The sequence below is a fragment of the Oncorhynchus masou genome, chromosome 11 (genome assembly GCF_036934945.1).
Source record: "Oncorhynchus masou masou isolate Uvic2021 chromosome 11, UVic_Omas_1.1, whole genome shotgun sequence".
Classification (NCBI taxonomy): Eukaryota; Metazoa; Chordata; class Actinopteri; order Salmoniformes; family Salmonidae; genus Oncorhynchus; species Oncorhynchus masou.
In genome coordinates this window covers 26,725,203-26,749,084 of record NC_088222.1, presented here as the reverse complement: position 1 = coordinate 26,749,084, position 23,882 = coordinate 26,725,203, and the positions used below count along the sequence as shown (strand labels likewise).

The window sequence follows — 23,882 nt, the reverse complement described above, 5'->3', positions numbered from 1 at the left end:
TTCAGGTATTTTACATTTTTTTCCGAAACACTCAACACTTAAGATTGTTTTTCCAAACACAATTAGCTTGTGCTGGAGGAAGGAATCAGAGAGCATTAAAGCCTCAATGAATTCCACAGCAGCAGAAATATGAAGGTTTATCACCCACACCATCAGAAAGGGAAACATGGCACAGCTAAGTGCATCTGCAGCAGTGTGCACAGAGCATTTACAAAAAACAAGGAGTTCTGGGGGAAATAGAAAATATTCCCAATAAGAAAGAGAGTAGAAATACTAGTTCCTCCTCAGACAACGAATGACTCCACCTTCGTTACTCACAAGTTGTTACTGAAATGTACAGAGAAATGAAGGCACGACTTAACATAGTAGTTACACACATGCATGTACGCACGAGCACACACACACACACACACACACACCAGCACTGTCTTTTCCCCTTCTGGGCCATTTGCATGGGAACTCATGCAAATTGTGGCAGCAGGCTGTTGTGCCGTAGCCCTGGCTGGCGTAACGCAGCTGAATCCTCCTCCGCCGGCAACCACAGCCATAGCAACTGGTGGTAAAAGGCTACGTGGGTATTTATCAACATCACTTACTTTTATCACTGCCGATCTTGGTAATATAAACACAAGCCAGTGTTCATCTCTGCTAGTTCTCCTACATCTTTTACAGCTGTTTCACCTGCTTCCCTTGATAGATAATCTGACTGTCTTGCCCGGCCAAGTCATTTTCAGCGAGGGTGCTCCCCCAGCCTGTCTGGAGCCAGTTAAGTTTTTAGCGCCACCTTTATACTTTCTGACAGGGCTGCCCAAAGGCTGATGGGATTTCTCAAGCCCTGGAACAACGCAATTACTTTCCCTATTTCTCTCTCCATGGTGACAACAGACAACAGGCCTCTCTAGGGAAATGGCTGCAGAGTGTTTGGTGTTTCCACTGAGTGACTTAGGAGGAGGTGGGACGGTGTGTGTGTGTGGTGTGTGTGTGTGTGTGTGTGTGTGTGTGTGTGTGTGTGTGTGTGTGTGTGTGTGTGTGTGTGTGTGTGTGTGTGTGTGTGTGTGTGTGTGTGTGTGTGTAGGCTTGAATGCCAGTCAGAACAAACAAGCTTGTTGTTGTAAAAACAACAACAACAACAACTCTGACTGCTCGTAGAACAGAATACATCTGCAAGGAGAGAAACCCCCCGTGTTGTGAGGCTGTGTTTTGAATGGGAGGCTAGCAGGACCTAGGGTTGTGTTGCCTGTCCACAGGGTTCACTGTAGAGCTCTTCACGGGTCCAACAGACCCGACATTCCAAGATCTGACAGGACTCGAGCGGATCCCAAATATAATAACCTATAAACAATGACTTGACTTACTTGACCTTAATAAGGTTAAGCAACTTTTGTGCAGGTCTGGAATGTATAGCTGTTCTTTGGCTTAGCTACTGCAGGCCTAGGAAGGCAGTGCTTCCCGGTACTCCAACTGACTCTGACAGTTGAACTTGAGGTGAGGAAGAACGTTCTAGGCCTACCAGAGTTACTCCTTTAATCGAACAATATAATTTTCTGATGGAAAACGTACGAATTAGCCTCCTTCTGTACGCCTATATCTGTATAGCAGTAGTAGCCTTTCTGACAAGTATAAAACAATCCATGTCGATGTCAGGAACATGGCGCCGGCATATCTTTCTCTCCGTCTCTCTACGGCTAAGCTTGTCTGCCTCAATATTCATTTTTTAAAATAGGAATATTATACAGTAATATCCTATATGCATGCAATGGCCAAATGCAATTTGCACTCAAATCTCTAACAGCTGAACTGTGAGGTAGACGATTATTGTTTAAGGAAAGTAAAAACCAATAAAACAAAAGGCCATAAAGTATGAATATGCTACACATCGAAACACAACGACTAGTTTTATTTTTGTTGTCATTTGTTATAGGCAGTTTTTAAGGACACTGTGGATAATTTGGCCAAAATCACTTGTCTATTGATGGCGCTGGCCTCACCCAGTCTGAGGTTTATTTCACTCCTTCTACTCTCGAATCTGAACGGGTCTCTCTGATCCGAACCAGCACGGGTCTGTTTTTCACAGTCCTTTTTGGAACGGGTCTGACTGTCCCCGGGTCCATTTGGAACTGGTCTCAGTTTTTTGAGAATATAGCTATGAATATCGGGTCAGGTGTGAAAGCCAAAGATCCATTTCGGACCCATGAAAACCTTTTGTTCACTGTCAATATGTCCAGCACACCTGCAGTCAGTCCTCAGACACAACATAGAAGACAGAGAGGAGTTGCAGCCTTAACTGTCCCTTGACTCAACATACACCAGGCCAGGCTGAGGACACTGACTGCAGACTCCAAGGACACAGTCTCCTGCTATCATCAAAGTCACTCCATGCTGTCTCTGAATGCATTTCCAGCAATGATCTATTGTGTGATTAGCTCATTTCAAAAAGACTATTCCTAATCTAACAAGCCGCAGAGAACCCAAATGGGACAGGGGCTGATTGGTGGGAGGGCAACTCTCCAAGGTGTGTGTGTGTGTGTGTGTGTGTGTGTGTGTGTGTGTGTGTGTGTGTGTGTGTGTGTGTGTGTGTGTGTGTGTGTGTGTGTGTGTGTGTGTGTGTGTGTGTGTGTGTGTGTGTGTGATGGAGAGGTGGAGGGGATGGAGGGGATTTCAGCTCCTTATAATAATGTGTTTTAACAGGAGAACGGGCTGCTGTGCTGTAGTGGTACTGCTCAGGGATTTATAGATCCAGCTACGTAGTTAATATGGCAGCCTTTCATTATTTGTGTAAATTTGAGGAGTTCTGAACAGCAACAAAAGGACACTGGGTACAGTAGCAGAACTGCTAAACATAAGGATGAGGACCGCCACAGGAAAGGAAGACCCAGAGTTACCTCTGCTGCACTAGAGTTAACTGCACCTCAGATTGCAGGCCAAATAAATGCTTCACAGAGTTCAAGTAACAGACACATTTTAAGGTCAACTGTTCAGAGGAGACTGCGTGAATCAGGCCTTCATGGTCGAATTGCTGCAAAGAAACCACTTCTAAATGACACCAATAAGAAGAAGATACTTGCTTGGTCCAAGAAACATGAGTAATGGACATTATACCCGTGGAAATCTGTGCTTTGGTTACTACATGATTCCATGTGTTATTTTATAGTTTTGATATCTTCACTATTATTATACATTGTAGAAAATAGAAAAAATAAAGAAAACCCCTTGAATGTGTAGGTGTGTCCAAACTTTTGACTGGTAGAGTATATATATATGTTTATACTCTGTATATGTATGTATGTGATGGAATGTAGTAGTGTGTACCACAGTATGTGGTACAGTACAGCTGAAGAATACGTAGTATATCTGAAGAAAACATAGAATAGAATAGTATATACAGCAATAGTTGACTAGAATACAGTATATACATGTGAAATGGGTTAAACATTTATTTGTATTTATTAACCTTTATTTCACTTGGCAAGCCAGTTAAGAACATATTCTTATTTACAATGACGGCCTACTGGGGAACAGTGGGTTAACTGCCTTGTTCAGGGGCAGAACGACCGATTTTTAACCTTGTCAGCTCGGGGATTCGATCCAGCAACCTTTCCGTTACTGGCGCAACATTATAACCACTACATGATTAAAGTGACCAGTGTTCCATGTCTCTGTACAAAGGGCAGCAGCCTCTATGACACAGGGTTGAGTAACCGGGTGGTAGCCAGCTAGTGACTGTGACTAAAGCTCAGGGCAGGGTACTGGGTGGTGGCTGACGAGTGGTGAATGTTTTACAGTCTGATAGCCTGGAGATAAAAGCTGTGAGGATTATGAAAATGTATACAGAAGATGGCAAAGACAAGCCAGAGTATTTATTACCTCTAAATGTACAAAGTGGTGGAAGATAACTACAGTGTACAGCAGTGGAAACCCAGATCGACAGCACAAAGAGCAGAGAAAATAACATATTGTAGTTATTATGCATATATACTACACAAAAATATAAACACAACATGTAACAATTTCAATTATTTTATTGAGTTACAGTTCATGTAAGGAAATCAGTCAATTTAAATAAATTCATTAGGCCTTACTCTATGGATTTTAGATGATTGGGCAGGGGTGCAGCTATGGGCGGCAGGGTAGCCTAGTGGTTAGAGCGTTGGACTAATAACCGGAAGGTTGCGAGTTCAAACCCCCGAGCTGACAAGGTACAAATCTGTCGTTCTGCCCCTGAACAGGCAGTTAACCCACTGTTCCCAGGCTGTCATTGAAAATAAGAATGTGTTCTTAACTGACTTGCCTGGTTAAATAAAGGTAAAATAAATAAATAAATAAAAATGGGTGTGCTTGGGAGAACAACAGCCCACTTGGGAGCCAGGCCCAGCAAATCAAAATGAATTTTTTCCCCACAAAAAGGAACATTTCTGGGATATTTTATTTCAGCTCATGAAACATGGGACAAACACTTTACATGTTGCATTTATATTTTTGGTCAGTATATTAGATCATTACTTTTTGCAAAGGAAACAGACAGGCTTTCAGATACTTTTTCTAGAGACTGAACAAGTGAAGGACACTGCAAAGCTGAGGAAGTTCCTCTCACTGAATGTTGCCTGCAGTACCTGCAAGTTCAGATAAAAAACAATACAATGTAGAGTCAAAAGAGGGACAAATCCCCTGTAGGAAAGGAGATGAGCCCATCCTCCCAGTAGGCTGGACCGCCCCAGCTCTCTACAGACCAGGGAGGCCCTGTAGTGTTCTGTTCTCCCAGAACCCTGTGTTCCCATGTCTCTGTATATTGATCTACTACAGTCTCCTACACAAAGCAGTGTGATGGGTCACTGCCTCTCTACCAAGGCCAGTGTTTTACCCTCTACTATCCCAACACAGACACCCAGCTGTCAATCAACTGGATACACCAAGGCACCATACCAAGGACAATTCCCACTTATTACCACAATATCCCTATCTCAAAAATGGACCCTCCAATATGCATCAAAGTAAACTATAAACGGCAGAGGTTTAGCAAGGAAAAGACTATGCTGGCAGACTTGGTCCATAAGCTGAAGGGCTCCATCCAGAGCACAGTTGCTGTAGCAGCAAGGCTGACAGTGAGAGGTTAAAGCTGTGGAGGGAGCCCCTCACTCTCCCCTCCATCCTCTCCATCAAACCCTTAGGGCCCAGGCTTAGCATCAACAGCACCACTTGTTTCTGCCATGCTCCTAATTAACTGCAACAGTATTTGTTGACAACTGTTTTCAGCTGAGTAACTTTGGCCCTTCTCTAAAATAGGGAACACTTGTGTGACAACAAGCAATCCAGGCTAAAGCCTTCGCTTGATAAGAAAGCTTAACCTCCTCATCCTTAATCACCGTCTTGTGTACCCGCCATGATGATTTCCAAAGCTAGCGGATTATACCGCCGCAACAACCCGCTATAGTAGACCCCCCCCAGGCCCGCTGAGAGCCCACGCTCCCACTCCCACCCCAGCCACCTCAAACCCCAGTGTCTAAGATCACATATCCAGCTCTGATTAGAGCGTACGGCCCCTCATCATAGCACAGCGTCTTTCAAGGCTACAGCCCACAGACATCAGGAGGGGGAGAAATCATCCTAGTAAGTTGTGTGTCATTTCTCATGACAAGAGAAACAGAAACGCCCATAGCAGTTATTTGTTATGCGCTCCAATTCATCTAATGGTAGCAGGAGGATAGAACTACTGGCATGGGGAGAGATGCAGACTGGCCATGTTGATGACGAGAGGGTGAGAGCACAGAGAGCATCTGTCAGAGCAGTGTAAACCTGATCAAAGCCCTCAGCCCTGGGCACACAAACACAGTCAACACTATATTACACCATGGCCAGCCCAGGTAAACATTACATCTGTTCTGTTCATTACCAGCACTGACGGTGAATTAAAGACAGAAAGCAGAAGATGTACTACTGTAGCAACACTGAACAAAACTATAAACGCAACATGCAACAATTTCAAAGATTTTACTGAGTTACAGTTCATATAAGTAAATCAGTCAATTTAAATAAATTCATTAAGCCCTAATCTATGGATTTCACATGACTGGGAATAGAGATATGCAACTGTTACCTCACATATACCTTTTTTTAACGTAGCGGCATGGATCAGAAAACCAGGCAATATCTGGTGTGACCACTATTTGCCTCTTGCAGCGCAACACATTTCAGGCTGTTGATGTTGTCACACTCCTTTTCAATGGCTGTGCCAAGTTGTTGGATATTGGTGGAAACTGGAACACGCCATCGTACACGTCGATCCAGAGCATCCCAAACATGCTCAATGGGTGACATATCAGGTGAGTATGCAGGCCATGGAAGAACTGGGACATTTTCATCTTTCAGGAATTGTGTACAGATCCTAGCGACATGGGGACGTGCATTATCATGCTGAAACATGAGGTGATGGTGAAGGATGAATGGCACGACAATGGGCCTCAGGATCTCATCACATTATCGCTGTGTATTTCCTTTACATTGATAAAATGCAACTATGTTCATTGTCTGTAGCTTATGCCTGCTCATATCATAACCCCACCCCCACCATGGGGCACTCTGTTCACAACGTGTACGGCGCTCCCCCACACGACGCCGTACATGCTGTCGTGATAATCAGCTTCTTGATATGCCACACCTGTCAGGTGGATGGATTATCTTGACAAAGAAGAAATGCTCAATAACAGGGATGTCAACAAAGCTTTTTTTCTTTTTTTTCTTTTTTTTAAAAAACATTTCTGGGATCTTTTATTTCAGCTCATGAAACATGGGACCAACACTTTACACTTTATATTTTTCTTCAGTATACATCAATACAAGCTTTGTTTAATGTGTGAGCACATTATGGAAAAGAGAGAGAGAGAAAGAAATTGAACATGTTTGATGGGAAGACAGGAAGATAGAGAAATGGGACAAGCAGCACTAAGTGTGAATTGGCCTGTACTTGTGTTCTGTAGCATTGGGCCTCTCCTCTCCTCACTCTCCTTCTGCCCTTTTAAGAACTGGTCCAATCTCAGCTCCAGTGTGCATAAATAGATGGCTAATTGCTAATTACAATACAATTAGGGCTCAGGAGATGAGAGAGGGAAAGATGCTTACTGCAAATACGGAGTGACAGGCCCAAGCACTATAGCCCAGGATTACACCAGCCATTTGCACAAGGACAGAAAACAAGTGCTGCCACAGGGGGACAGAGAGGCTGGGACGGGAGAGAGAGGCTGTCAAGCGCAAGGCGCAAGCTAATGAAAGGCCTGGCTCCAACTAGCAAAGACCTTTTCAAGCCCCGATGCAATCAGCAATCTGATGCTAAAGATTCAGGGCAGCCACCTCCTTCATCAAACTGCAATTCTGCCGCTCTACCAATTCATTCAGCTAGCAGGCGTGCTTTTGAATAAGCGGATGGGGGGCTGATGATGTGAGCTGCTGTTGCTCACACAGGGAAAAGGTTGAGGGAAGGCAGGTAGGGTGGGAGTGGGGTGGAGACTGAGGGTGACACTGTGATTTAGTGCTTGAGAGAGGCCACTGTGTGTAGATGGCGCTTGAAGAAAAACGTCACGTTGTGTTGTGAACATGGTGAGGTATGATCCAGGTCTATCTTCTGTCTGACTGATTAGCTGTACTTCACACTCAGCCTGTACTGTTATGAAGATGGATAGGAGCAGCTTAAGGCTGATGATAGGACCCTGGAGATGCATGGGCCCATACGCAACCAGAACATTCTCACTGCATTCCAACCAGCCCCTCTGTGGTCATCGACACGCTGCAAATCAACAAAACATTATTATCCCAATAATAGACAATTAAAATGAAGCGGACAAATCCAGAAGGTCTCTTAAGAATGGTTCTGAAATATGAATGTTATGCTAATTAGACACTTACTTACGGTGTTTAACAAATGACCCAGACAATGATGCTAGGAGCAGTATGCTACAGTGACTGGGTACCTGTTAGAAAACCCAGCATGCCATGTGGCTTTAGAGTGGGCCTACTGAGAGAACAGGCTGGTTATTATGTGTCAGTTCACATGAATCCTTTAATGAGGCACTTCAAAATAGATTCTAAACTAGCTAGCCTGAGAAGCATTGATGGTCTAAGGGACTAATACAGGCTAAGAGAGACAGTACACTTCTAACCTCCTGTCAGTGACAGTGCCCTGGTCCCCTCTCCCTCCCTGGTCCTGCCATGTCAGACACAGAGGCAGTAACAGTAACAGTGTCAGGGACGCTGTCAGCCAGCCATGCAATGTGATGCGAGCAGCAGCACGAGGCTGGGGATTTGGACAGAACTCTAATAGTGCTCGGTAAGGATCAATGTCCTGGAACACAACAGCATGTACTGTAGCTGGGGACCTGAGGATTCAAGCACCACAGTAGAGTGGCTCGTCCCAGATATAGCGGTTATAAAACAGTTTTAGCCTTACACTGCCTGATTAGCCTGATTGAGTATTACCTTTAAACCTAAGAATCATGTTGTGAAGTGTATTCAACAGATATTAACATAAGCACCATCAGGACACTGTAAAAAAAATGCTTAGTGATACAACAGTAGGTGCGGAGTAGTCCCTAGCCAGGCAGGGCAGGTGCCCCAGACAGAGGCCCCTACTACCCCTTGTCTCCATCCAGCTGTGGGCCATGTTCCAGGGCCAGAGGTACACACTACAAGGTAGAGGGCCAGTGCCTGGCTCTAACTGCTCCAGCATGAAGCAACACCCTGCAGGAGGAGGAAGAGGCTGGATCAGGGGGTTGACAGCTCTATGACTGACCCCTACTTTAATTGGGATTATGTTCCACTGGACCTCCATCCCTCATTGTAAACGACCTGTCAATCTGCCCCAACCCCCGGCCCCTGTTGGCCCTTGGCCCTGTGCCATCCAGAGAGGGGCCTGGAGAGAGGGCCACCCAGACCAGACCCGGGCTCTCTCTAACAAGCTGCCTTATAGGCTGCAGAACAGAGCAGAGGTCTCGAGCTACACACAACTTCTCAGTCTAGTGAAGGAGTGAGTGAGTGAGTGAGTGAGTGAGTGAGTGAGTGAGTGAGTGAGTGAGTGAGGGAGTGAGGGAGGGAGGGAGGGAGGGAGGGAGGGAGGGAGGGAGGGAGGGAGGGAGGGAGGGAGGGAGGGAGGGAGGGAGGGAGGGAGGGAGGGAGGGAGGGAGGGAGGGAGGGAGGGAGGGAGGGAGGGAGGGAAAAAGCATTTCATAAATCAAGGGATTTGATTTGTTCTCATTTGTGCTTAGACAATTCCAGAAAAAAACTAAACAACATTTCAGAGAAATATGAGCTGTTGTGGTAGTGAGAATGTTTCTGATAATAACACTAACCTGATTTTACTGTAAATCATTTGGGTAATTATTGGTGACTTAACACCATAATGGCTTGGTGCAGTAAAGCATTATTGAATAATCTTCGTCATAAACAGACGTTGAAACATGGAACGATTAGTCAGTGTAATAACATACTCCATCTCTTCTGGTGCCTATGGCTGTGTAACATAAACACCTCTGCTACAGCAAATCAACTCCCACCCAGTAGTGTCACTTTCTGACTACTTCACTTCTCACAACTGCTGCGGGAGGATGTTCTCTCATGTGTCCCCCGTATAACATTGATACGATAGTACATTTATTTTCGAAACAGTCCGCAGTATGGGGGACAACAACCAGGGAATTAACTTCCAACTATGACAATGGTTCTGGTGACCCCCTCCCCCCCCCCCCAGGATTGAGCTGAGCCACATATCAAGAATGACTGCAGCTGCTCTGCCTCTGGGGGCCAGGACAGATGAGCAACAACACTACGGCAACAGCAGGAGCAGAGAGTCAGAGTGGAGCCAGAGCCAGGGATACAATTTCCCCTTCTCCCTCTCTCTCGCACCCTCCCCCGACCCTGTTCATTCTAGCTCACTGGCATCAATACGTGGCTTGCTAATGTAATGTCTCAGGGGATCCTTTACAGCGTTTCCACTTCACATCCTTCAAACCAGGTGACCATGGTACATCACTGAGGTCAAACTGATCCTGGGCAAGTGAACATTACTTCTCTTAAACCCTATTCGTAGTAGTTTTACCAGGGAGCTAGGATTAGGTACTGGAATTAGGTGCGCAAACACAAATCACCACATCCGTAATTTTAGTCTCGTCCGAATCTGCCATGATGGTCATTTTTACATAGCGAGAGCGTAATAACTCCACCCAGAATAACCTACTATTTTTCGACTAACTCCAAGGTCCTCTGATAATATTAGTCCCGTTTGAATCAACATCCCTGTGTTTTGAGAGAAATGTCTTAGTTTGACAGGTGTTGCTCGCGGTGTGCGCAAGAAAACAATAACTGATTCGATAAATTGATGCTTAAAACGAAGTAGTGGGCATAGTCTATATGAAGGGCCTATATGTTTTGTATCAACTTTCACAGTGAATGCTTTTTTTGAATTTTTTTGTGCCAATGTATTGAACATTGCCAAATCCGCGAGTACACTTTCTCATCCATTGCCTAAAAACGTATTTCAAGTGCAAGTACGCTGTTTAGCTCACATCTGCAGGCCGGGAGGGGAGAGGGGCTATTTAGAACGTCTTCTATTGCTGATCGCTAAAATATCGGAATGATTATGATCACACTTCCTCAATTCAAATATTATGGCGACACACGATGGTTTGGTATGGTTTAGAAACGTGGGAGCCAAGCTTATTATCAGTGTAGCGTTATCGCCTGGATGTTGATATATCTTCACGCCTAGAATAAAAACCTCCAGGTTTCCGTCATAACGTCAATTTATTGAAGAAGAAAAAAATAATTACATGGAGCAGTTTGGAAAAAAACCGAATCCCAATCAAATCGTCCTGTGGAATAACGGATAACACTAGTCCTGTGCGATGAAGGCTTTGCTGTTATCCAAAAATAAACAATGATCAAAAGGGCTGAGAGAAAAGCAGTGGAGGAAGATAGAAAGGAGAGGGGTTAAGTACCTATCATTTAAATGCCATCATAAAGAACTGTTGACTTTTATATAACTAACCATTTGGAAGAACAAGATCAATCATTTTTACAGTAGGAATCTCTTCCCCCTCCATTACGGGAACAGTCTGGCTGTTTTTACAGCAGTTATATTTTACATTAACAATCTCCTCTCCTCCAAAGGGTCTTATCTCGTTATTGTCCCCACTTCTATCATTACAACTCGAACACGATGAGGTGTTAAAGTAACCCCAGACAATGATTGCAGTGCACTTAATTGATATGATTAACGTTCCTCACTTAAAGTGCGTGTGTGTGTGCGTGCACTCTTGTGACTTCAAAATGACATCAAACCCAAGCGTTTCTCATCCCTTTAGACAGGGGAGGATTGCAAGAGTATATAAAACGCCCCAGTCATGCTTCACAGAGCCTCCAGAACAGAGTGGAATAATTCACTGCTCTTAGAATGCTCAGTAGAGCTTCGCAGCCATAGCTAGCTGACGACGCAGCTAAATGAATGGCCTTATTCTCAACGCTCAGTAATGGCTGAGGCAATCGTGACCACAGAGCTAGCCCATAACTAGGACACACAGTCACTTGTCCAGCGGCGCAGTCCTTTAGCAGCAGCAGGTATACTGCCTGAAGACTGATGCTGATTATTTGTGTTTTAGGAAATGACTGGTTCAACTGGCTGTTCACTATTCAAGGAAGCCAGACAATGGCGGTACAATATTTTCCTTTCAAACAATGAGGCTAAATCTGCTGGGTGGTATTTTACCATTGGAATGTGCATGATTTGAGGTATTTCTCATGGGAAAGCATAACATAGAGGTGGGATGATACAGAGATAAACAGTATCTCACTGGTACCTCATTCCACCCAGCTCAATAGCCCATACACACAGAATTCCCCTTTAGTGAGGTAATACACTACGATTATGCTGGCCATAGACAATTCAATAGAATCTTGGTTGGCTATATAAAGCCACAAGGCATTGTGTTGTCCTCGATATGCTAAGACACTTCTGACAGGAGGTGATGGGACTGGTGGTGATGGCGGTGGGGTGGGGTGGGGTGGTGCGAGAAATAAAATTGGGCTTTTGTGCAATAGAGGATATTTGGTTCTCTCATCTTTGGAATTAGAAAAACAGCTTGTGGCTAGTTGAAGCCTCAGCTGCAGTGAAAATAGGTCCTGCCTGCCTCGCTCCTCACATCTCCCAAAAATATCTGCCCCTGAGCACCGGCAAAAACAAACACAAGCCTTCTCCCCTCCTCTCTCTCGCATGTGTGTTTCTTTCTTCACTTCATTTCTGGTATCATTTTTTCCCTCAGAGGAAGAACATACTTCTTAAATATTATTCATTGATGTTAAAGTCACATGCAATATTACTCCATGCTATGTCATTCTCTATCATGCCACTAGTTCTAACCTGGGATTTCAACATCAGTTTAGTACAGAGATAAACCAGTAAAAGGGGATTTTGTAGTGTATAAAGCAACACCATGGCATGACAAAATATGACTAGTGAGCGTAGTGAGCTTCCAGGCATGGCTCTGCCCTAGCATTAGTGTGGTTGAGGTGGAGACAGAGCTGTGCTCCACTGTGGTCCAATGGGTTCCCCACAAACCAGCCCATGACCGCACCGCCAGGCCACTTTCCCAGCACCCCCCACCTCCACCCTGCCTTCCCCCACCAGCACTGTAATTTACTCTCCGCCCAGTGCTTAGTAACAGGCCTGACCCCCACTGCTCCATCCGTCAGTTACTGCTCGCCTCAACCAGGGTGCCAATGAAACCTGTCCATTGTGTGGTGAGTAGAACAAACTGGCTCACCTCTCTCCTGCTGGGAGCCCAGCCTGCACTGCCTTCCAAAGAGCAGGACTCATAAACACTAGCTCACAGCCAGCCGCTCTACCCGCTAGGCCTCTCGAAACCTCGAGACTGAACCTCAGCAGCTAGAAGACAAGGCCTTGGGGAAATTATATTGGGAGCTAGCTAGCTCTCTTATGGTAAAAAATGTATTTGGAATAAGACTGAAGTTGTCTTCAAGCCGCAGCATACATACAGTGGGGCAAAAAAGTATTTAGTCAGCCACAAATTCTGCAAGTTCTCCCAATTAAAAAGATGAGAGAGGCCTGTAATTTTCATCATATGTACACTTCAACTATGACAGACAAAATGAGAAAAAAAATTCAAGAAAATCACATTGTAGGATTTTTAATGAATTTATTTGCAAATTATGGTGGAAAATAAGTATTTCGTCAATAACAAAAGTTTATCTCAATACTTTGTTATATACCCTTTGTTGGCAATGACAGAGGTCAAACGTTTTCTGTAAGTCTTCACAAGGTTTTCCCCACACTGTTGCTGGTATTTTGGCCCATTCCTCCATGCGGTGATGTTTTGGGGCTGTTGATGGGCAACACGGACTTTAAACTCCCTCCAAAGATTTTCTATGGGGTTGAGATCTGGAGACTGGCTAGGCCACTCCAGGACCTTGAAATGCTTCTTACGAAGCCACTCCTTCGTTGCCCGGGTGGTGTGTTTGGGATCATTGTCATGCTGAAAGACCCAGCCACGTTTCATCTTCAATGTCCTTGCTGATGGAAGGAGGTTTTCACTCAAAATCTCACGATACATGGCCCCATTCATTCTTTCCTTTACACGGATCAGTCGTCCTGGTCTCTTTTCAGAAAAACAGCCCCAAAGCATGATGTTTCCACCGCCATGCTTCACTGTAGGTATGGTGTTCTTTGGATACAACTCAACATTCTTCGTCCTCCAAACACGACGAGTTGAGTTTTTACCCAAAATTTCTATTTTGGTTTCATCTGACCATATGACATTCTCCCAATCTTCTTCTGGATCATCCAAATGCTCTCTAGCAAACTTCAGACGGGCCTGGACATGTAATGGCTTAAGCAGGGGGATACGTCTGGCACTGCAGGATTTGAGTCCCTGGCGGCGTAGTGTGTTACTGGTGGTAGGCTTTGTTACTTTGGTCCCAGCTCTCTGCAGGTCATTCACTAGGTCCCCCCGTGTGGTTCTGGGATTTTTGCTCACCATTCTTGTGATCATTTTGATCCCACAGGGTGAGATCTTGCATTGAGCCCTAGATCGAGGGAGATTATCAGTGGTCTTGTATGTCTACCATTTCCTAATAATTGCTCCCACAGTTGATTTCTTCAAACCAAGCTGCTTACCTATTGCAGATTCAGTCTTCCCAGCCTGGTGCAGGTCTACAATTTTGTTTCTGGTGTCCTTTGACAGCTCTTTGGTCTTGACCATAGTGGAGTTTGGAGTGTGACTGTTTGAGTTTGTGGACAGGTGTCTTTTATACTGATAACAGGTGCCATTAATACAGGTAACGAGTGGAGGACAGAGGAGCCTCTTAAAGAAGAAGTTACAGGTCTGTAAGAGCCAGACATCTCACTTGTTTGTAGGTGATCAAATACTTATTTTCCACCATAATTTGCAAATAAATTAATTGAAAATCCTACAATGTGATTTTCTGGATTTTTTTTTCTCATTTTGTCTTTCATAGTTGAAGTGTACCTATGATGAAAATTATAGCCTCTCTCATCTTTTTAAGTGGGAGAATTGCACAATTGGTGGCTGACTAAATACTTTTTTGCCCCACTGTAGGCCATCATTTCAATGGGAATGCATGCATTCTATGGTCAAAATGTAGCGATTAGTGGATGGATCTTTGATGTTGGGTTTAGAGATGTTCTGGTTAGCTCTTGTTGCACTGATATAAGGGCCATGCACAAGCCTGGGGTAGTTAGTTCAATCACATCCCAAGTTCTGCTCCACCTAACCCAACCACAAAATCTGCTAATGTTCCTGAGCTCATTTAACATCTGTCCCTCAGTGATATCGGCAGAAAGAGAAGAAAAGAGACAGTAATTGATAGCTGAAAAAGAGTGGAAGTCAAAGCCCTTTAATTAGTAAAGCGAGGTAGTCACGTGATGCGCTGGGTTTACAGTGTCAACAGCACGTAGAACTGCCATACTCAGATAACGCTTGTTCAAACCCATTTGTAGAGGGGCTGTAGAGTGAGCCTGCTCCCGTCGCCCCTGCTACCACCTCCCTGTGGCATAAACTAACATGGCTAATGGCTGCCATTACACAACAACCAGGCCCCTCTCTCCTCTTTCAGTCTTGGATTACTGCTCTCTGTAATCATACCAGGGGTGAATGCGTTGGAAATTGAGATTTGAAGTGACAGGAGTGCAATATTTGGTTGGATGATTTGAGAAGCTTCCAATGTCGTATCTCCCAGTCAGTGGCAGCGCGGGGCAACTCATCACACACCCATAGACTGAGGAGAATTACCCTGTTCTCTGTAATACACCATACATGTGTACACAAACACAGATCAGCTAAACCTGCCTGCCGACAGTCAGACAGACAGTCAGTCAGTCAACCTGGTTAGAGGAGGCTCACACAAGGCTGCAGGAGGAAACCAGCCCAGACACAGAGTGCATTTGATTCAACATGAAAACCTATTTTTTCCAAGAGCAGATCCTCTTTTGTTCTGCATAAATGCCAATTACCTAATTCTTTCTAGCATGCAAATCAGATTAAATGAGGGCACGGCAGATCGCCCATCCAGCTCTGTGGAGTACTGCCTGCCTCCCTCAAGAGCCACAAAACGGAAACCATTTGGGACACGACCACACACTTAACAATTTAATCTGCCTCTTTTTCACTATACGCCAAACTGATTTCATTTGTTTTATCCAAAACTCTACAATATTAATAATGACAATGATAATCACTTACACTACAAACCTTTTGCCGCACATCCATTTCATTCATTAATTGTCTTTTTCCTAATACAATCACATTAACCATGCTCTTCTGTGAGCTTGAAACATCAAAACGAGTATTTCTCTAACCCCATGGCCGCCCTCACATCAGCATGTCTATAAGTGTCCATATAATTGGATGATATATGTCAGAGAGTAATTGCTATTTGTGAGCGGCACTGACATTTCTCTTTCTCTATAGTTGTACCAGTGGGAGCCATAGAAGACAGTGAGAGGAGCGGTGACCAGTCTTTAGCTGAGGGGAGTGGAGACCTGAAAGGGGCCAAAACCCACACACTGCACCCTGGCTACAGTACAGTACACATACTGTACTAGCGCTGCCAAAGACGTTTGGTTAGCTCCAGTTAGCTCGCTGGTTTTTCCTCTCCTCTGGAGGGGAGAGACAAGGCTGTTTGCTGATGGAAGAGATCACTGAAAAGGGCAGGCAGTACATAAAAGCCATAACTACTGCACACACGAGCACCCCTGTCCCAACCCCTCACATCCCTGTCTGCCTCTATTTGCCACCCTTTATCGGTTTCTCTCTCTTTCTCTCTCTCCCTCCCTCCCTTGCTCTCTGCCCAAAGCAGTGAAGAGAAGGGCAGTCCAGAAGTGCCCAACTAGCCCCAGACCATGTCCCAATATGAACCCAGAGAGGGCTGGAGAGACCGAAGGAGGGAGGAAGAGGGACAGAGAGAGGGGGAAAAGGATGTTGTGACTGCAATGCGTTTCTCCGACACGTTGTCAGGCGGTGTCAGAGCCGACGTGCTCTAAGGGCCCAGGCCAATAAGCTAACAATAAATGTTCTATTTTGCATGAATCCACGGGAGTCTGAACCCATATTCCTCCAGGCTCCTTGTGTAACGGGTGTGAAACGGCTAGCTTAGTTAGCGGTGTGCGCTAAATAGTGTTTCAATCGGTGACGTCACTTGCTCTGAGACTTTAAAGTAGTGGTTCCCCTTGCTCTGCAAGGGCCGCGGCTTTTGTGGAGCGATGGGTAACGACGCTTCGAGGGTGACTGTTGTTGATGTGTGCAGAAAGTCCCTGGTTCGCGCCCGGGTATGGGCGAGGGGATAGTTAAAAAATTATACTGTTACACTTGTATGTTTAGTATTAATAAAGAGCACACCCAAGTCAGACTTAAAATTAATGGGACTAAACACCTCCCTCTGCAACTGTATCTAGACTTCCTGACGGGTCACCCCCAGGTGGTAAGAGTAGGTAACAAAACATCTGCCACTCTGACATTCAACAGGGGAACCCCTCAGGGGTGCGTGCTCAGTTTCATCCTGTACTCCCTGTTCACCCATGACTGCATAGCCAAGCACAACTCCAACACCATCATTAAGTTTGCCGACGACACAACAGTGGTAAGCCTGATCACAGACAACGATGGGAGGTCAGAGCCCTGGCAATGTGGTGCCAGAACAACAACCTCTCACTCAACGTGATCAAGACAAAGGAGATGATCGTGGACTAAAGGTAAATGAGAGCCGAGCAGGCCCCCATTCTCATCGATGGGGCTGCAGTGGAGCCGGTTGAGAGCTTCAAGTTCCTTGGTGTCCACATCAACAACAAACTATCATGGTCCAAACACAACAAAACAGCCGTGAAGAGGGCACGACAAAGCCTATTCCCCCTCAGGAGACTGAAAAATTTGGCATGGGTCCTCAGATCCTCAAAACGTTCTACAGCTGCACCATCGAGAGCATCCTGAATGGTTGCATCACTGTCTGGTATGGCAACTGATCGGCTTCCGACTGCAGGATACTACAGGGGTAGGGCGTACGGTCCAGTACATCACTGGGGCCAAGCTTCCTGCCATCCAGGACCTCTATACCAGGCGGTGTCAGAGGAAAATTGCCAAAGACTCCAGTCACCCTAGTCATAGACTGTTCTCTATGCTACTGCACAGCAAGCGGTACAGGAGCGCCAATCTAGGTCCAAAAGGCTTGTTAACAGCTTCTACCCCCATTTTTACACTGCTGCTACTCTCTGTTTATTATCAATGCATGTCACTTTATCTCTACCTACATGTACATTATCCCGACTCCGGGATGCTGGCCTTCTAGGCCAAGTTGCAAAGAAAAAGCCATATCTCAGACTGGCCAATAAAAAGAAAGGTTTAAGATGGGCAAAAGAACACGGACACTCGACAGAGAAACTCTGCCTAGAAGGCCAGCATCCCAGAGTCGCCTCTTCACTGTTGACGTGGAGACTGGTGCTTTGCGGGTACTATTTAATGAAGCTGCCAGTTGAGGACTTGTGTGGCGTCTGTTTCTCAAACTAGACACTCTAATGTATTTGTCCTCCTTTTTGGTTATGCACAGGGGCCTCCCACTCCTCTTTCTATTCTGGTTAGAGCCTGTTTGCACTGTTCTGTGAAGGGAGTAGTACACCGCTTGTACGAGATCTTCAGTTTCTTGGCAATTTCTCGCATGGAATAGCCTTCATTTCTCAGAACAAGAATAGACTGAGAAGTTACAGAAGAAAGGTCTTTGTTTCTGGCCCTTTTGAGCCTGTAATCGAACCCACAAATGCTGATGCTCCAGATCCTCAACTAGTCAAAAGAAGGACAGTTTTATTGCTTCTTTAATCAGGACAACAGTTTTCAGCTGTGCTAACATAACCATTTTGCAATTTTCTAATGATCAATTAGCCTTTTAAAATGCTAAACTTGGATTAGCTAACACAACATGCCATTGGAACACAGGAGTGATGGTTGCTGATAATGGGCCTCGGTACGCCTATGTAGATATTCCATTAACAATCTGCCATTTCCAGCTACAATAGTCGTTTACAACATTAACAATGTCAACACTGTATTTCTGATTAATTTGTTGTTATTTTAATAGACAAAAAAAAGTGCTTTTCTTTCAAAAACAAGGACATTTCTAAGTGACCCCAAACTTAACGGTAGTGTGCATATTAACTCAATTCCCTCGACTAACATGTGCTCTCGCACATTGACTCTGTACTGGTACCCCTTGCATATAACCTCATTACTGTTATTTTATTGTTGTTATTTTACTGTTTATAACATTTGATTTGAAATTAACTTTCCAATCTTTGCAAACACGGCCCCCAAAATAAATATACTGTATATTGGTGGAAAGAAATACACATTTTGGCGATGGCTCAGGATGCACAGGGGTGAGCAGTTTACTTCCATCAAGGTTATTTAGCATAATATATCTCGTTTGGCCATCTAGAAAATAGCATGTGTACTGAGAGCAATGTGAATGCTTGAGGTAGCCGTCTTAATGTTAACATTATCTTATGAATTTCTAATGCTTTAACCCTTTCTGCATAGAAGCAAATTCAGTATTTCTGAGCGTTTTTATCTGTGCTCAATAGGATTGCATTGTATTAGCTGCAGGTGTGGTAGCCCGGTGTACTACAGCTAGACACACCCAACCAGGCTCCCCGTTGACTGCAGGCTGCAGGCAGACACACCTGGGCTGTGGGTAGAAGGTAAACATCTCGGCTGTGTGTGTGTGTGTGTGTGTGTGTGTGTGTGTGTGTGTGTGTGTGTGTGTGTGTGTGTGTGTGACAGTGTCATTGTGCTGCAATGGTTCTGAGGATCTCAGGTTCAGTCACCATACTCAGTGATGGTGACAGGCCATCACACCAGACAAATAATGTGCCCTATCTAGCCCCAGCCAAGGCCCCGGGCCCCTGGTTTACATTGTGCCCCAGCCACAGCCAAACCTGGGTCACAGACATGTGGCCTACAGAATCAGGGCCACACTGAGGAAGGCCATACAAGGCACAGAGCTCCATTCAGGGCCAGTCATTGTGATGGAGGGCCCAGGCAGCCATGTCTGAGAATGTTAATCCCCTCCTCCTCAAGGCCTGTTGGGGTTGACTGACTGGAAACAGACAGAGAGTGAGCCTGCTGGTGACAGCATGTCTGTGACTGTGGGTGTTCCTCCCACCAGTTCACCATGGTAAATACTGAACACTAATCTGAAACCAGGCCTTAAGAAGATCTGCCAGTCCACTGCTGTCACACCCTGGTGTGTTTCACCTGTCTTTATGCTTGTCTCCACCCCCCTCCAGGTGTCGCCCATTTTCACATTATCCCCTGTGTATTTATACCTGTGTTTTCTGTTTGTCTGTTGGCAGTTCGCCTAGTCTCATCAAGGCTACCAGCGTTTTTTTCCCCGTACTCCTATTTCTCGTTAGTTCCTGTTTACTAGTTCTCCCGTTTTTTGACCGTTCTGTACCTTACAGACTCTGCCCTGGATTACTGACCCCTGTCTGCCCTGATCCTGAGCCTGCCTGCCGTTCTGTACCCTACAGACTCTGCCCTGGATTACTGACCCCTGTCTGCGCTGATCCTGAGCCTGCCTGCCGTTCTGTACCCTACAGACTCTGCCCTGGATTACTGACCCCTGTCTGCCCTGATCCTGAGCCTGCCTGCCGTTCTGTACCCTACAGACTCTGCCCTGGATTACTGACCCCTGTCTGCCCTGATCCTGAGCCTGCCTGCCGTTCTGTACCCTACAGACTCTGCCCTGGATTACTGACCCCTGTCTGCCCTGATCCTGAGCCTGCCTGCCGTTCTGTACCCTACAGACTCTGCCCTGGATTACTGACCCCTGTCTGCGCTGATCCTGAGCCTGCCTGCCGTTCTGTACCCTACAGACTCTGCCCTGGATCACTGACCCCTGTCTGCCCTGATCCTGAGCCTGCCTGCCGTTCTGTACCCTACAGACTCTGCCCTGGATTACTGACCCCTGTCTGCCCTGATCCTGAGCCTGCCTGCCGTTCTGTACCCTACAGACTCTGCCCTGGATTACTGACCCCTGTCTGCCCTGATCCTGAGCCTGCCTGCCGTTCTGTACCCTACAGACTCTGCCCTGGATTACTGACCCCTGTCTGCGCTGATCCTGAGCCTGCCTGCCGTTCTGTACCCTACAGACTCTGCCCTGGATTACTGACCCCTGTCTGCGCTGATCCTGAGCCTGCCTGCCGTTCTGTACCCTACAGACTCTGCCCTGGATCACTGACCCCTGTCTGCCCTGATCCTGAGCCTGCCTGCCGTTCTGTACCCTACAGACTCTGCCCTGGATTACTGACCCCTGTCTGCCCTGATCCTGAGCCTGCCTGCCGTTCTGTACCCTACAGACTCTGCCCTGGATCACTGACCCCTGTCTGCGCTGATCCTGAGCCTGCCTGCCGTTCTGTACCCTACAGACTCTGCCCTGGATCACTGACCCCTGTCTGCCCTGATCCTGAGCCTGCCTGCCGTTCTGTACCCTACAGACTCTGCCCTGGATTACTGACCCCTGTCTGCCCTCAACCTTTCGTTTGCCTGCCCCCTGTTTTGTAAATAAAACATTTGTTATTTCAAACTGTCTGCATCTGAATCTTATCCTGAGGTCTGATAACTGAGCACACAGGACATGTATGGTTGGCTCAACGGATGGTCAAGAGATAGGCAGGGCAGGAGATGGCGTAACCTGCATCTTTCCATACTCTTTTACACTATTTATTGTTGTCTCTCAACAATATGGGTACACTCTCAGAAGGATACATGTGAAAAACACATGGAGAAATGCCAAAACACAATGTGCAGGCTTAACAGAAAATAATGAACAAGCAGCTGGCTGTAGTATGAGCCAATATCATGTGTTACATGGCCAAGTCTGTCAATACTCCAATCATCCAACCAAACCACGACAGAAGCCCTAACCATTCCACTGAGACTACCAGAGATGAGCCAGCCTCTACCATGCTGTTTGTTGATGTCTTAGACAACTGTCAAAACTAACAAGACACACAATAGAAATCTGTGTGACTCACCCATCATGTCATACTGGGTTATTTCTGTGGCGGCTAAAACATGGCTGTTTGTGTGAGGCCTCAGGTGGTGATTTCATGAGTGTGTTAGAATAGTCTGCGGCTGGGGAGATGTGATTGGGTCAAGACAAGCCTCTAGCTAAGATGGTGAAGCTCTGTCTGACAGAAACAGTTTCCACGGGCATATTCCAGGGCCTTGAAGTTTGTTAAAACATGTTAAAAACTCAGTGAAAATCGGATGTCTAGGCTTCCTCCTCACAATAAAGTCTCTTCGGACTCCCTTATCCCGCTCTCATTCATATGCTAATACCCAATCAAGCAGTGCAATCCGGAGACACCACATATTCTTTTTCCAAACAATCAATTTATCTTATGAGATGGAAGCTTAAAGAGTTGTGTGTCAGGCAAGTTAGGCCAAATGGTGACACAAATAAGAAAGCAGAAAGAGAGAGACGGAGTTTGGGAATGGTAGGATAATGCTCGTGTAAATGTCTTTGTTCCCGACAAACCCAAACTGATGGTTCCTTCACCTCTAAGCTGGGGACTCCAACACCTTCAGCTGTAATATACATATTAATAGAGTTCAGGCAACAACGACAAACAGGCGTAAACAAACAAATATGGTATATCATCCTTTGAGGCGGCGGGAGGGCCCTGACATTGAACAGGAGTGTGTGTCGATGTCTGGGGTGTGGAGGGGATGAAGATTGTGCTTCTCACACACTCAGTGTGAGCTCTGCTCTAGTGGGGGATGCAGCATAGGAGTCTATCCCCCTCGTCCTCAAAGACTGTCTCTGTCTCAGTCTGACTGAAGGCTGACAAATCCCTTGCTTCAGCTGCCTCCCCTCCCTTCTAGACAGCACAGAGCTTTGGGGATGATAGGAGGGGATTCAATGGGACTCAGCTGCCTCCCCTCCCTTCTAGACAGTACAGCACAGAGCTTTGTGGGTGATAGGAGGGGATTCAATGGGACTCAGCTGCCTCCCCTCCCTTCTAGACAGTACAGAGCTTTGGGGATGATAGGAGGGGATTCAATGGGACTCAGCTGCCTCCCCTCCCTTCTAGACAGTACAGAGCTTTGTGGGTGATAGGAGGGGATTCAATGGGACTCAGCTGCCTCCCCTTCCTTCTAGACAGCACAGAGCTTTGAGGATGATAGGAGGGGATTCAATGGGACTCAGCTGCCTCCCCTCCCTTCTAGACAGTACAGAGCTTTGGGGATGATAGGAGGGGATTCAATGGGACTCAGCTGCCTCCCCTCCCTTCTAGACAGCACAGAGCTTTGGGGATGATAGGAGGGGATTCAATGGGACTCAGCTGCCTCCCCTCCCTTCTAGACAGTACAGAGCTTTGGGGATGATAGGAGGGGATTCAATGGGACTCAGCTGCCTCCCCTCCCTTCTAGACAGCACAGAGCTTTGGGGATGATAGGAGGGGATTCAATGGGACTCAGCTGCCTCCCCTCCCTTCTAGACAGCACAGAGCTTTGGGGGTGATAGGAGGGGATTCAATGGGACTCAGCTGCCTCCCCTCCCTTCTAGACATCACATAGCTTTGAGGATGATAGGAGGGGATTCAATGGGACTCAGCTGCCTCCCCTCCCTTCTAGACAGCACAGAGCTTTGGGGATGATAGGAGGGGATTCAATGGGACTCAGCTGCCTCCCCTCCCTTCTAGACAGCAGAGCTTTGGGGGTGATAGGAGGGGATTCAATGGGACTCAGCTGCCTCCCCTCCCTTCTAGACAGCACAGAGCTTTGGGGATGATAGGAGGGGATTCAATGGGACTCAGCTGCCTCCCCTACCTTCTAGACAGCACATAGCTTTGAGGATGATAGGAGGGGATTCAATGGGACTCAGCTGCCTCCCCTCCCTTCTAGACAGTACAGAGCTTTGGGGATGATAGGAGGGGATTCAATGGGACTCAGCTGCCTCCCCTCCCTTCTAGACAGCAGAGCTTTGGGGGTGATAGGAGGGGATTCAATGGGACTCAGCTGCCTCCCCTCCCTTCTAGACAGCACAGAGCTTTGGGGATGATAGGAGGGGATTCAATGGGACTCAGCTGCCTCCCCTCCCTTCTAGACAGCAGAGCTTTGGGGGTGATAGGAGGGGATTCAATGGGACTCAGCTGCCTCCCCTCCCTTCTAGACAGTACAGAGCTTTGGGGGTGATAGGAGGGGATTCAATGGGACTCAGCTGCCTCCCCTCCCTTCTAGACAGCACAGAGCTTTGGGGATGATAGGAGGGGATTCAATGGGACTCAGCTGCCTCCCCTCCCTTCTAGACAGCACAGAGCT

General features: G+C 46.3%; 1 protein-coding gene across 12 annotated transcripts in view; it reads right to left on the bottom strand.

Annotated features, from left to right (window-relative positions):
* The window catches only part of LOC135548393 (RNA-binding protein Musashi homolog 2), a 399,534-nt gene that overhangs the window by 282,987 nt on the left and 92,665 nt on the right, over positions 1–23,882 (bottom strand). The window lies entirely within an intron of this gene.